Genomic DNA, 15366 nt, shown 5'->3' on the forward strand with positions numbered 1-15366 from the left:
TTGCCCAATGTCACGGGAGTTTAAGCAAGCGGCTCCAGCTCCGAANCATTTACACTTTACCATTAAAAACTCTAAACAAAAATAGACGTCTAAATTCCATTTCCTCCAAATCACTGCCTATTTTCTCTGCCTCTCTTTTCCTTCAAAGCTAGGTTTTATNGGCTCCAGCTCCGAAGTTGGCATTCCACCACTATGCTGTTCTCCTACTCAGCCGTAGCTCAAAAGTAAAATAACAAGGACATCCTGAGTAACGCTTAACTGAAAAAACATCTCGGTACTGGATTNTATTTACACTTCACCATTAAAAACTCTAAACAAAAATAGATGTCTAAATTCCATTTCCTCCAAATCACTGCCTATTTTCTCTGCCTCTCTTTTCCTTCAAAGCTAGGTTTTATAAAGACAAGTCCACAGGCAATTCGTGTCCATTTCCTCACTCCCCATTCGGCTCAAAACCTCTGCAATGTGACCATTCCGACCTCGCCAAGGGAGCTGCCCCACCAAGGTCATCAGTGAATTCCCAATTGCCCGACTGCCTGAACTTCCCTTAACCTCTCTATGTCATTTGTCACCCACCATCCCTTCCTCAGTGAAATTCTCTCCACAACTCCCACACGTGTTCTCTTACTTCTCCTCCCTTCTTGCTGACCTTTTTTCTCGGACTTCTTTGCAAGCTTTTCTTTCTTCACCCACTTGTCCGTTTAGCTGGGTTCTCCACAAAAGGGAACTGAGGCAAGATTTAAAGTATGATTACTTTATTAGATATTGCAAGCCCGGTCAGGGAGAGACATGAAAAAAGAAAAGCCTGTGAGCAATGAAGATAAGAGCAGTTTGCTCGATAGATGCATTGACTCAGCACGCTGGACTCCGGGAAGACTGACAGAAGAAATAGCCCTCAGAGTAGTACACAGGAGAAAGGAAGGAAGGGATGTATCTGCTTAGCTCCCCACACCTTCCGTTTCCTCTTGGTCAGAGTCCTGGGGCTATTGACTTACTTGAACTGGCTGATGACATCATCCAAAATCTTCAATGCACCAAAATGGTCCTTCATCATCTAGTCCATCTTTGATGCTGCAATCAGAATGTCCATTCTCAAAAAGAACTAGAGCATTGCTATAAAAACCTTCAATGGCTCTCAATTTGCCACCAACAGTATTACATCATGGATGGTTCAGCTCAAGCCTTTCCTAGCATGCACATTCTGCTCCAGCCAGCTTCTCTGACGGTAGATACATCGTGCAGACTCGAAGGTCTGACTCCAAGGCTCAGCAAATCTAGCACACTGCTTGCTTATGTCTAGCCTTTGAACTAAGAATGATTTTTAGAATTTTAATTGTTGGGGGAGAGAGTACTGCCACAGTGGCCTGCAGAGCCTAAAGTAATTAATGTGCCAACTTCTGGTCTACACACCTTCAAAAGTGTGTCACTGGGACAGTTGTCAACCATCCTCCCCAAAGACAGTGTGGCAAGCCCTCCGGGTACTGGCCTTGCTGGGCCTCCTCAGCCCCGTCTCATGCTCTTGTCCATCCTGTGCCCTGTGCTCTCATCTTGAATTCGCCCTCTTTTTTCATTCCATGTCTTTGAAAATAGTTTGCCCCCATCTGTATGGAATTCACATTTCCCAGCCCCACCTTGTCTGTGTGAAAAACTGCTATTCACAATGTAAGATCATGTATCACTTTCCCCATGAACTAACGCTGGCCTCCTACAACACACCCAAAGCGGAGTCGCTTTTATTTCCACCTATAACGGTTCTCCTACTTGAGTGTGAATGTTTGAGTCCGACTCACACTAATAATAGCTAACACTTAGCATGTGACAGTTGATCCAGTATGATTTACATAAATTAAGTCATTTTATAATCACAACAATCCATGAGATAAGTGCTTCTATTATGCCCTATTTACAGGTGAAAAGAACAAACACAAAAATAAAAACAAGTGCATAGACGTTAAGTAACTTGCCCAATGTCACGGGAGTTTAAGCAAGCGGCTCCAGCTCCGAAGTTGGCATTCCACCACTATGCTGTTCTCCTACTCAGTCGTAGCTCAAAAGTAAAATAACAAGGACATCCTGAGTAACGCTTAACTGAAAAAACATCTCGGTACTGGATTCTGAAATGGGATTTCTACTTTCCTAGAAGAAGCAACATCAGACACACGTCAAGAAGCTTGCAGTGAGATTCACTCTGATAGGTTTACCAGGCTCACCCTTAGGCAAGAGAGGAGTAAAAAAAATGCAGGCATATTAGGAGAAACTGAGAATATGAAGCTGGAAGTTCCTATTTTAAGGCCAAGATAAGTATAAAATGATCAAGAGGATTGACAAATATGGGTTTGATTAATAAATAAAACGTTGAGAATATTGAAATAACTGTATCTCATAATTGGTCAGAATCCAAGTCCATGGTTGAATGTCCTCTATGATATTCCCAGCATTCCTGTTGAATCCCTCCAATCACTGCCAATTCACTGTTGCCCAAGGCATTCTATTGCAATTTCAAATGGCTCAGAGAGTTCTTTATATTTTGATGGTGTCTGTCCCTTATTTACTTTTACTCATTTGCCCTACTTCTGTTCTATAGAGACAAAGATAAGACATCTGATTAACTCTCCCACATGAGAGAGATATCCTAGTCAGTCCTCAACTTGTTCTGGCCTAGACTAAGTGTCTCTAGTTTCTGCATTGTAGACCATGGTTTCCTGTCTCTCACCTGTCCAGACACTTTCCTCTGGACCTAAGCTCCGCTGCCAATGTCTCTCCTACGTCTGATATCCCAAACCAGACACAATACTATAGTTTCAAGGTCTCACCAGTGCTGAGGCTAAAACTATTACTTCTGCACCAAAGAAGATAGTACTCTGCTGTTATCATAACCGTCATATTTTTCAGGAGATGGCTGTATGATAGTGCTATTTCATATTAAGCTTCCAAGTAATGGAAAACTGAGCTTTGTTTTGTTTTGTTCATCTTTTTTGTCTGCCTGTTTGTTAGTAGCGCTGTATCTAACTGCGGCTTACCCAATCTCTACATGGCCAATAGTTTGGGATCTTTTTCAAAGAGCATATATAAAAAGCTATAGATGTGTGCCTCGAGAATTTCATTGTACTGAAGTAGCCCAATATTTCAACCTACTGGAGACGCTTAAATTTCTGGTTCTGTTACATTGGTCATTCCTCCAACTTCACTTCTCCACGTGTTTGTGAGCACAGAGTGAATATGCTAATAAGGCATTCATCTGCTCATCCGTGCTGATGACCCTGGATGACTTCGTTAACCAAGTTTACGCAACACTAAGAGCCTGAAATTTAAGAGAGTGCATTTTTCATAAAGATTCCCAAAGTAGGTTACACGTCTCACTTTTCAGACCGGCCCACTCCTAATTAGTGTAAATTATTGAGACTCTCCAGAAATTATATCAATGCAATTTGTCAGCAATCTGGAAAGTGATTTGCTGTCGCATCTGGCACTGACAGTTGGCAGTAAGTGTACTTCACTTTTAAATGGTCTGGTGACAGTTGATAACTGTCATTCAGTCAGATCCTGAGTGCACCTCCTGTCTTAAAAGTGAGGCATTTTCAAAGATGAGGCCATGGAATCAGCCAACAGACTCTTGAAGATATCCAGAGGATACCCAAACGAACTGTTTATCCTGGTTGTTCCTCTTGGTATCACTGAGTACATATTAATCCAAAGTATCATTCACTAAAATATGTTAGATCTTTTTAAATTTCAGCTTTCTGTTAATAATATAATCCTTATATTTGCTGCTGTCACTTTTTGCTTCCTCCCAAACAGGCTCCTGCTCATTTCAGGGGGAGAGAAGTATTTTTCACCCTGTATAGATAATATTAAACCTACTCTCACAAAGGTAGTAGAGAAAGAGGGACAAGTAGAAAGGGGTTGGCAGAGAGAAACATGGTTAGGATTTATGAAAATGCTAGTGGAAAATTGATAGATCAGTTGCTGCTATTTGTTTTTCAAACCAATAGATTCTTTTTAAGCCACATTTATGGCATATGAGAGGATTTCAGGAAGGCACTGAGGACAATACGTAAGTAAATAAGACTTATAACGTGCACTCCAGAGGTTTCCAATCTATTAAAAGAAAGGGGAGATAGGCATTTGTTAAGTTAATGACAGATGAAGGAAAATACAAAAAGTATAACAATATAAGATGGTTGGCACAAAATTAATAGTCCGAGGAGATTCATAGAGGGTTAATCTTATGAACTGAGGGGCTTGAGGTTGACAAGATGCAGATGTGAACATTTTTATGAGGAGGAACTATTTGGGCAAGGTTTGGAGGGGGTAACTTAACTTCATAAGATGATAAACTATATAAGTGAGGAATAATGGAAACTAAAAATTCATATTCTTTAACATTCCTTCTTCCATCAATAAGTTATTGATTAAAATTGAATATTCTCTCAGCTACGGTAACAACAAAAGGCTTAGAAAAAGAAATATTCTGTCCTCTAAACAGATGAAAACCTAGAAGAAAAGGCATACAAATAGAATTAAAGATGAGATAAAAATTACATGAAAACCTGTGCATTTTTGTGGAACCTGTAATATTAGTGGTGGAGCAAATGGCATGGTTAACTCACTTGAGGTTGAGTTATATTATACACACACACACACACATACACACTATGTGTGTGTATGTGTGTGTGTGTGTGTTTTCTACTTGAAATGTTTACATTTGAATTATTCCCAAGATTGGATTANTACACACTATGTGTGTATGTGTGTGTGTGTGTGTTTTCTACTTGAAATGTTTACATTTGAATTATTCCCAAGATTGGATTACATGGTACCTAATTTTAAATTCCTTGAAATTAGTTTCTTGTAACATGATTGCTGCTTCATTATCTTTTTCTTAAGCATGAAGAATTTATCCTCACTTTTTTTTTTTTTGCACTTAGTTCCTATAAATCCTTTGTTTCACAGAAAATATACTGTGGGCTGAGACCCTTTATGTTCTGTGTTTCAAGAATACTAATTGTTATTCAAGGGTCTCTTTAACATTCTGTATAATGAAGAATAGTATTACTCTTTAATCATTGCTTGATGGATTACAATCAGCATGTCTAGACAAAGTGAGTTCATGTTTTTCTCCCAAGAAAATTAACAAGCAACAATTATGCAGCTTGTCCACTTTTTTTTTGCAAGGGAACCTTCAAGAGCTCAGTAACTCAAGCCCTTGGAAGATGACAAATTGATCGATAATAATCTTCTGGCTTTAAATGGCTTCAAGGTTTCCTCTGCATGTACACAGTTACTACTACCAATGAGGCTGCTACCTTAGATTTCCCTCATTCTATAATATTTTTCTACTGATAGAAGAATATTTGGTGTTAATGGACATGGGGATTAACTTGTTTATACCAACTGAACTGCTCCTTTAATATACTGTTGTTTTGGTCCTAGCACTTACCTTCAGTAATTTATTTTAAGGCAAACCAATGAGATCATTGAAAAAAGGGGTAAATGAATTTTATCTATACTAACAAAATTGGATAGTATCTAAAAGGTAAATCAATTATTCCTTCTCTTTTCTTCCATCTGATTATTCAGATATAAGTCTTTATGCTAAACAGCATGAAGTAATTATTTGTTCTCCCTAATATCCAAAGTTCTCCACAATTGCATAATCTAAGAGTAGACACAGCCATACAAGCAAAAGAATCACAATCCAATGCAGTAGAAGCCATAACAAAAGTGTCAAAGTAACAAATACCCCCTACTTGGAGATTTAGGGGGGATTTCATAGAGAAGATGACATTTCAAAGTGATCTTTGAAGAATTAGTAGTTGTCCACCAGTGAAGAAGAGAGAAAAGGATATACCTAAAGATGTACAAGCGCATACAAATAAGGGATGACAACTTAGCGTATTCAGAGAGGAACAAGTACCCTGGTTGTCTGTACGTCCTGGTGTCTTAGTCGGGCTGGGCTACAAGTTACCATAGACTGGGTGGCTTACAAACAACAGCAATTCTTTCTTCATAACTCTGGAGCCTGGAAGTTCAAGATCGGGATGCCAGCATGGCTGGGCTCTTGTTCCCCCACCTGTTGATACCATCGCATTGGAGAAGAGGGTTCCAGTATATGATTTTGAATTTTTAGGAACACAAATATTCACTTGTGTTGTAATATATGCCTATACCAAATCGTTGTGTTGTATACCTTAAAGGTACACAACGGTATATGTCAGTTATATCTCAATAAAACTAGAAGAAACCAAAATTCACCTGCTAACTTGCTTAGAATTTATGCTGTAAGCAGAGGGAAAATAATAAAGATTTTTAGAAAATAGGTGACATGGAGAGGTGTATGCGGGGAAATAAATCACCTGAAAAGTGGATGGAATAGATAATTGCATGTGTATGCATGTAGATATTTCTTACAAAGATATTACGGAATTTTTACATCAGACCTACAATCTTGATCTTCCTTTACAGTCTTTTTGCCTTGGTTCACATGATCCAAAAAAGATAGGTCTGGAAACAAACTGAAAGATCAGTTGGTTCAGTGCTCTCACCTTCCAGATAAAGAAACTGAACAACAAACCACCGTGAACTTGGTGACTTGGTGACTTGGTGACTTACAACAAGCACCATTTTCCATGCATCTGTGGGTTGGCAGCTTTTGTGCTCTGACTGCTGAGCTCGGCTGGGTTCACTCATGGTTCCATGGTCAGCTGCCAGGGTGGATGGGAGCGGGCTAATCTAAGATCATTCACCTGACGGCTCATCTCGNACAACAAGCACCATTTATCTAATCCATGCATCTGTGGGTTGGCAGCTTTTGTGCTCTGACTGCTGAGCTCGGCTGGGTTCACTCACGGTTCCATGGTCAGCTGCCAGGGTGGATGGGAGCGGGCTAATCTAAGATCATTCACCTGACGGCTCATCTCGGATCCACATGGTCTCCCCAGCAGGTCAGGCTGAGTTTGTGGCTGGGCTCCAAGAGAACAAGAGGAAGTGTGGATGGCCTCCTGAAGCCCACACCTGAAACCAGTTCAACTTGGCTTCTCCCATTCTGTTGGTCCAAACAAATGACAAAACCAGCTCAGATTCCAGGAGTGGAGAATCAGGCTCCACCTGATTCTGGCTGGAAGAAGATGCAAGGAACTATGGCTTTTGTCACTTTTTTTAATCTACCTGCCAAACAGTTTTATGACTCGCAGTGCTATTTTTACTCCGAAGAAATTTTGGCATCAGTCTAGCCATTAAGAACACCAGAAATTAACTTTTTCAGTTTAAATTGAGTTATAGCCCTCCATTGTTTCTATCACTCACCTTGCTAGCCCATATCCCTTTTTATCTCACAATTTTAAAAAATACTGCACTTAAACGAGTACGAACTAGTTTTCATGAATCATTATGCATTGCGATCTGTCCTCGTACAGCTTTCATGAAAGGTTTTCAGAAGAAATGCAATGTTACTAGACATTTTCTGTTTCACCCCAGCCTGGCCAATTAACCTGTGTCCACCTGAAATCTTATCTCAACCCAGGAGAACAATCTTTGGATCTTCCTGCAGCCACCCAAACACAGCCCTCCTGTTTCCAAGGGTGCTCATTTGCAAATACAAGGAAGGGCATAAAAATATGAATGCAAATGTATTCTTCTCTTTTTAAAAAACAGATTTGGATCACTTTAGTATATTTTTGGAAAACTTTGTTCACTTCATCTTTTTGGCATTTCATTATACTTTACGATCACAAAGTCAACTCTCCTGCAACAAAGCGAAACATGGCTCTTTGAAAATAAATGTTGTCATTAACAAGCCATGCCAGGCCTGGTGACAGATTTGCAGCTGTAATGAATAACATTTCCCGCAAAGTTCTTCTGTCTGACAGAAGAGCTGTGACATTACTGCAGGCAACAGTGTTGAAAACTAAAAGATTGATTGATGCAAGTGGATAATTGAAACCTCCGTACTGTCACATGCATGTCAGCCTAACAACCAAACTACTACTCTAAGATAATATTTATCATGATACAGCCTCTCTGTGAATAAAAAAAACCACATGTTGAAAAAAGTAGACTATATCCCATTAAATATGATTTAGAGGATGCCATTGTAGATGAGTCCATCAGCTGCAATAAATTACACAGTGCTCAAACTTACTCAAAAACTCACATTATAGTTGGAAATTAGTTCCTGCAATAAAATCCAGTCAAAGGAGGCAGCTTACTCTCTTTTAATAGCAAAGTACAGGTTACATTTTTTTTAGTTCATCTGTGATTAACCTTGCAGTGATCCAGCATTTAGGAGGCTGAATTAGAAAAAACAAACAGGATAGAACCTTGCTAAGACTTTCTTTTCAAACCGTATTTCTTCATATCTATTGCCTTATACTGGATTTCCTTCTAAATACTAATAGTTCTATATTTATATGGGGAAAATATGTTCTTATAGAGAGAAATTATATGGACAAATGTATATTTTTGCCCATGGTAACTATTTCATATAAAACAGTTTAGAGGAAGAAATGGAATTACTATAGAAAGCAAAGGTTTTAACCTGAGAATTACCTATTCACATGGAAAAGGCAGGAAACCAGAGGCCTCAGCTTTTCCAGTAAATCGGGAATCTTGAAATTGGCACCACTCTTCTGGGTTTGTTTCCATATATATATTTGTTTCCATATATATACACATATATACCAAACTGGGACAGTTTACCTGGGATGTTTCCTAGACTTAAAACTGAAAGTCTGGGCCACCTAGGTGGGTCAGTCAGTTAAGCATCTGCCTGCGGCTCAGGTCATGATCTCAGGGTCCTGGGATCGAGCCCCACGTCGGGCTCTCTGCTCAGCTGGAAGTCTGCTTTTCCCTCTCACTCTCCCTCTGTTCCCTCTCTCTCTCTCTGTCAAATAAATAAATAAAATCTTTTTAAAAATAAAAAAATAAATAAAACTGAAAAGTCCTGCATCCGGGGAACACCCTCCATCCCAGGCAGAGATGACTAACCATGTATTAGAACTGTACATGTAACTAGCAATCAGGAACATCTTGTGTTATCATACATCCTTTTAAAATGATGAAAAATGTATATACATATTCACAGAAGTTTCCATTAAATTTCAGAATATCATTGACCCTTTTACAAATTTCAGGTTAGTAGCCAATGCACTAGGTCATTATTCCAGCTCTTTTTAGCTGACATCATATCTATAATTAGTGAAAGGATCTTCTATGCTTATTGTCAATTTGTCGTTTGCATGGCACTGAACAAATAAAAAAAGGGAGGAATGAGCTCTGTCACCCCAGGGCTTTATAATTCCAAGAACTTACAGAACAAGGGAAGTGACATTTTTTCCAGTGAGTATAATGGGAGAAAAATGGACAAAACAGAATAAAAATGGCTTTCAAAATATTTTTAATCAAATTTGCCTTGTAGGTTTCGTGGTGCTGTTAATGTCAGACACCTTCCAACCTTTTCACTAGATTTCTCATTTCCTGTTCCACTGGCCATCAAAGCCTGCATGCCTTAAAACCTCTTCTTTTTCCCTTTGTTCAATGATGGCTTTTTTTCAGCTTTTGTTTTACTTTCATTTTTCTCTAAAATGATGTTTTATGTCTATATGTCCTTTCCTTTTTTTCCTAAACACTTTTTTTTGGTTTGGTAGCATCACCCAGTTCACATTTTCATCTTCTCGTTTACATCTCTTTCCTTTTGACCTAACACTGCATGAAGGTTCTAGTATATTCAGAATTCTGGAAGGGTCTCACCTTAGCCCTGATATTTGAGAGTTCATAGTAAGCACATAGTTCTGCAATGTGTTACCAGAAGCCAGATAGTCAATCTTTATTTAGCTTCTTTCTGACCTATCACAACATGGATTTAGGCGCAGTACAACTCTCAGGCAACCAAGGACTCAGCGTGAGTTTCCATCTCCCACTGCTCTCTGCCACTACCCTGGTTGATTATAGCCTCTGCTTTGACGTGTGATCACCCATCTCCATGCCTCTGCCTCTGATATTCTCTTCTGTCCATTCTTTCAATACCACATGGCCTTTAAGTTTAAACTCCTCTCTGGTTTGTTCATTCAATAAATATTTACTAAGCACCTGCTATGTGCTAGGTACTACTTAGTGTAAATCAAAAAAAGGAGGGAAAAAAAAAGAAATCCCCGTCTTTGTGGAGCTTTTCATTCTAGCATGAGAAATACTTAATAAACAGTGAATGTGATAAAGAAGTAAATTGTTTAACACTTTTGGAAAAGAACAGAATAAGAGAGATTGGTAATGTCGGGAAAGCAGGATGGCAGTTTTAACTTTAAGTTGAAGAAATAATTAAGTGAATAAGTGGCAGAGGCCTCCATAAAGAGTCAACCTTTGAACAAGACCAGAAGGAGGTGAGGTCGTGGACATATCTATTTATAGACTTGTGGGTTCTGGGGCCTTCCAGAGGTCAGAACCTGAGAATGCTTGCCTAGGATGTTTTTGAAGAGGGGGTGGTTAGCTGAACAGCTTTCTGAGGCTAGTTTTCAAGATCTCGTCCAGCAGGAACAGCCAGGATCTCACTCTTAGCCTGCAGCTGCAAAGGCGCCCTTACTCTTCCTAGATGGTGTCACGTCCGCAGTGACCCACGGGGCTTTTTGATGTGAGGCCAACTTTACCCAGCTCCCTCCTGAATAGTTGGGCTCACATAAGATATCACACATCCTGAAGAACTTCATGGACAGACTCTCTTTCCCTGTCCTTCCCATTGCTCATCTCTGTGTCCCCAACACCTCCTTAGTTCCCTTTGAATGTCTGTATGCAGAAACTAATCACACTTTTTAAAATTAAATTCCTATTTGTCTGGCTCATGAAGATGAGGATGTGTTTTCATCTTTGCACCTCTAGCCACGATGCTTGATAAATATTTATTGAGTGAATGAATTGTGAAGTCTACCTAATAGTCTTTTATGTTTACAGATGTGAAAAACAAAATCTAAAAACGTAAAGGGATCTACCCGAGGTCGAGCAGAGAGTTAATTTCAAAGCCAGAAGAGACTGGCAGTTAAAACAAGGTAGAATCATCAACTTAGAAAAGGGAATATCTATAGCAAATCATTTCAATGAATGCAGAATGAACTGTTCTGCCAGCCAAAGTTATGTGTCTACGTAGGAAAAGATGCTACTAAAATAAACCAAGTACTTGTGGGGATCAGTCTCATTAACTGCTCTGATGAAAAGCACCTACCCAAATGCTAGGGCATGCGAGGTCTTCAAAAAGCCTTTGCTCCCTAACTTATCTCATTTATCCTTAATTTATTCCTTTTATACCAGTCATTTGCAAGCCAACCACCCAACCCATTCCGGGGACCCCTGAGAAAATATCTAGTCAATATAATAAGTACTCCCACCCCAGACACCAGCATGTTTTGAAACAGTATCTAAATTTTTAGTTGCAGTGCAAAGTCACATGTTTCAGGGTCTGTATCAGCACTTCCGACTATATGCATATGTGCAGAATAACCAGACGTTCTATCTGCCACCACTGGGCAAACCTCTCCCACTCTAGTCCAAGCCCAGGACGCTGTCAACCCTAAGTACAAGTCTGAAATGTGCTTATTTGTTTTCCATTAGCTTTTGTTTCCCTAGAGGTCTTGCTCTGCCCTCTTGCCTTTCCATTTCTGGGACCATCTTATTTTGCATCAGACAAATCTATAACCTCCACCATTTGTATAGGAAGCTGCCATGGGGTTCAGGATTCTGGAAGACGTTCCTTAACTATCAGTTCCCCATATGGACCAAATTGAGTATGCTTACCCCTGCTTGGTTTCAGTTTCTGATTAGTGCCCCTCCCCCCACCCAGCCCACCAAGTCAAAGGGCATTAACTCCTATCTGTGCTTAAATCAGTCTCCCTCCTTTATTGCATGCCACCCATCCACAGGGAATCACGGCTCCTTCTCTGCTCTGGCCTGCACTATAAATTTGACCAATCTGTCCTTCTGGAGAGCTGCTATTTTTTTTCTTCAAGTTCAGTATCCCCTTCCCAACCTGCCAAACAAATTTCTTACATAGGCAAATAAAACTAAATCTGATTAATTCAAGGGGAAAAAAAGAGAAGGGATTTATTGGATGGTGGATGGTGATTCATAAAACTGAAGGAATGACTGAACAATAGCTTTCAGAATAAACAGGAACCAGGCAGCTTCTGGTATCTGGCATCTGGATCTATTAAGTTATCTCTTCAAGACACCATTATGAGGATTAATCGCTATGGTAGGCAGAATAATATCCCCTCCCCCAAAGATATCTACACTCCAATCCCTGGAACCTGTAAATATGTTATTTTACATGCCAGGAGGGGCTTTGCGGATGTGATTAAGGATATGAACCTTCAGATAGAGAGATTATCCAGGATACCCTAGCAGGCTCAATGTAATCACAAGAGTCCTTAAAGTAGAAAACTTCTTCTGGCTGAGTTAAAAAGAGACTTGGTAATGATGGAAGAAAGGACAGAGGGATGTGATGTTAACTGGTTTTGGATATGGAGAAAGGAGGTCATGAGCCACAGAATGAAGGTAGCCTTCAGAAGCCAGGAAGGGCAAGGAAACATATTCTCTCTGGAGCCTCCAGAAAAGAGCACATCCTTGCCAACACCTGGTTTTAGCCCAGTGAGGCCTGTGTTGGGCTTCTGACCCAGAGAACCCTAAGATAAAATATTTGTGTTGTTTTAAGCCACAAATTTGTGGTACATATTGTAGCAGCAAAAGAAAATTAACACAATCAGCTTCAGGAAAACTTCCACAAAATAAAAGACAAATCACAACAACTCTCACCTCCAACCCCTAAAAAAAAAAAGGACTGAGCACATTCAGAATTTTGGAGGGACTATAAATCACATTAGGGTGGTCTTCTCTGACCCATTTCTGGAATGGGTGGGAACACTGCCTGCTCTTCAATGTTTAGACCTTTTTGATACAGGAGATATTATGGTACTCAAAATGTCTATGTGGATTGGAATTATTTATGGGATTTACATTAAGGCCCGAGAAAAGAAACACAGCATAAACCTCCAAAATTTTAGAATGAAACAATGTTCCCTTTGGCAAGTACTTCTTTCCCTTGGGAGATGGTTCCTGACTTCCTCCTGGGGTCTGAAGGATACTGAACACCAGCCTGGGGTCCCTGGGTAGTGGTAGGTAATCTGAGCTGTTCATGAGCTAAATGCTACCTTTTCTCCTTCGTCCCTAGGTTGGGCAGCCTGGGTGCACATGGGACAGGACTGCACAGGCTTTGAAGTCCCAATGACGTGCCAGAGCAGGTGGTCCTCACTCAGGACAATATCCAGACACACTGTCATCTTGCCCTCAATGCCACCTGTAGCTCCTGGCTAGGACTCCCTGTGAGTTGGCAAGGAGTGAAAACCGATGATCTTAATTCAGAGGTGGTTCTGAAGAAAATGCTAGCACCAAGAAGTTTACTGCTGTGGGGTAAATTCCTCACTCCAACGCTCTCTAAAGATTAGTGGCTGAAACAGCATGACTAGACGATTGGTGACAAGATTTGAAAAAGAAACGTGTCGTTCTGGGCTACAGGGCATATCTGTTGCTTTTCCCTTTGAGCATTACCTCACATTGCCAACATCACAGTACTCTCACCTTTGAGGAGAGAGTCCCCTCCTGTTATAAGATGTGTCCGGACTTCTCAGTAAAATACTCTGCCCTTTCCAGGACAAGCAGCACCCTTCTGGCCAGCTGGGACCATCAGACATGGAAGACCTTGAATGTTTGTAGCTTAAACAGAATGTCACACAACTGGAGAACAGATGAATTTGATTCATTTTAATGGCAAAACCCTGAAAAAATTGTTCATCAATTTCTCTTCCTAAGACTCCTGGAGCCACCTGTTTCTTGATTTTTCTCTGGCCTGGATTTTTTCTTTTCCTTCAGTATTGTAAGCTATTGCTTATCTTACTAGTTAATTTTAAAAAAATAGTTATTTTTTGTTGTTGTTCTTGCTTGCTTCTAATGAACTCTGGTCTGATTCACTTCCTTGCTTATCTAAGTTGTGCATAAAAGAGAGTGTATTTTATACTATTACTCCAGATCCATTCTTAATGAAGTGTGCCCAGCCTTGGCTATACTGTGGCAATTCACATACGGGGAACTACATATGCACGTGGGAAGCATCTTCTCAGGCATTTTGTCAGCCTCATATTGGGTGGAATCTTTTGTGCCCTTTGGAAAAAGTTGTTCATTTTTAGGGGGTATTCATTCCTCTTTGGAAACTCTTCAAAAATGGGGAGTTATTGGGTCTCCACTTCCATGTGTTGTCAGACCCCTCTCCCTCCTTTAGGTTACTACCCTCTGCCAACCTGCTCCGCTGAATGTATGGCAGCTCATCAGTCATGAGCATTACTGTCAGGAGGCAACGATGGTTGACTACCGTCACCACAGACACCTCCACCATCACCACCACGGACACCTGTACCATCACCCACCACGTATCCACAAGTTCCCTAATTTATAAATGGTTGTTAGAATCCATTACCTTAACAGCTTCAATTCTGAGGAACCATTCCACTAGTAAGAATCTTAAGTACTTCACCACTAAATAGAAGCCACTTCCATGGTCCACTAGCTTCTGTATCTACCATGAATGTCTAAAATTTTCCGTAAGACCCTATCTCCCTCTGGATTGCATCTCCTTGCACGTCACTGGAGTTAAGGTGCCTTTGCTAGTATAATGTTAAGCTGAGCTGCCTGTGCTGTATATCCATATTGAGTAACTTGAATGTTTCTTTCATTTGAACCGTACAACTGTTCAAACTATCCATTTGGCCTCCTCTGTTGGCCAATGAGTGTCTTTGAATCCATCTTAAATATCAATAAACAAGGAGGGAAACTGGTAACATTAGTCTAGTAGCACTGTATGCAGGACACAGGAAGCCCACATATTTGTCCATTCCTGATAGCATCTTGACTTCTGCAGTCCAGCAAATACTACAATTAGATTTTTAGAAGACTTAAGCACTGGAAAGATTGTGGGAGTGCCCATTTGAAAGTCAAAATAAAAAGGATAAGTACATACAAAATAAAGTTCAATTTAATCTTATTTTTCCATTATATTATTTAAACCCATTTTTTTCTAAATTATTTTGGTGTTTTCACTTTGCTGGTGGCACAAGTATGTATTTAGTTCATCTATTAGATAATCATTAAACCCCTCAAAATTTAGGGGCACCTGGGTGGCTCAGTCGGTTAAGCATCTGCCTGTGGCTCAGGTTATGATCTCAGGGTCCTGGGATCAAGCCCCTCATTTGGCTCCCTGCTCCTCCTGGAACCTCCTTTTCCCTCTCTCTGCCCCTCCCCCTGCTTACACATTCTCTTTTTCTATTAAATAAATAAATA

The sequence above is a fragment of the Ailuropoda melanoleuca genome, chromosome 10 (genome assembly GCF_002007445.2).
Source record: "Ailuropoda melanoleuca isolate Jingjing chromosome 10, ASM200744v2, whole genome shotgun sequence".
NCBI classification, from domain to species: domain Eukaryota; kingdom Metazoa; phylum Chordata; class Mammalia; order Carnivora; family Ursidae; genus Ailuropoda; species Ailuropoda melanoleuca.